This window comes from Asparagus officinalis, unplaced genomic scaffold, assembly GCF_001876935.1.
Source record: "Asparagus officinalis unplaced genomic scaffold, Aspof.V1 AsparagusV1_Un571, whole genome shotgun sequence".
Taxonomy (NCBI): domain Eukaryota; kingdom Viridiplantae; phylum Streptophyta; class Magnoliopsida; order Asparagales; family Asparagaceae; genus Asparagus; species Asparagus officinalis.
The window spans coordinates 50,975-51,547 of record NW_017972834.1 but is presented as its reverse complement, the minus strand read 5'-3'; positions in this window follow the sequence as shown (position 1 = coordinate 51,547).

Below are 573 nucleotides of genomic sequence, written 5' to 3'. Positions count from 1 at the left end.
ACGTATATAGAGAAAGTGGAATTGTATTGGATTTTCTAAAAGAAAAACCACTCTTATTTATAATCCACAAATTAAAGTCATATTTAATTCTATAATTAAATATAATCCACTAATTAAAGTCATATTTAATTCTATAATTAAATATTATCTTTTATAACATTTATAAATAAATTTATCCTTTATTTAACAATAACTCCTTATTATTAATAAACTCTATTTTGAAGTTATATCTTATATAACTTTATATTATATACTTTATATAATAATTCTCCCAATATATCCAGTCCATAAACTCTTAGGGTGTGACCTCGTAGGACCCAATTATAATAGCAATAAACTTTATAACATAAAGTCCATAAATCATAGTTGGCTTCTAGCAAAGCACTATGATTATCTAAAATAACCGGATTGTAAATCTCCATTAAATGTCCCATCCATAATTAGTAATTGCACATTCGATTAAAGGACACAATTCCTTCACAAATGTGACGGCATGTGCTGCTAAACAAACTCTAATATGTGTTGGTTCAAGTTATACCGCTGCAATAGCGGGATTCATGTGTGCCGGTTTTT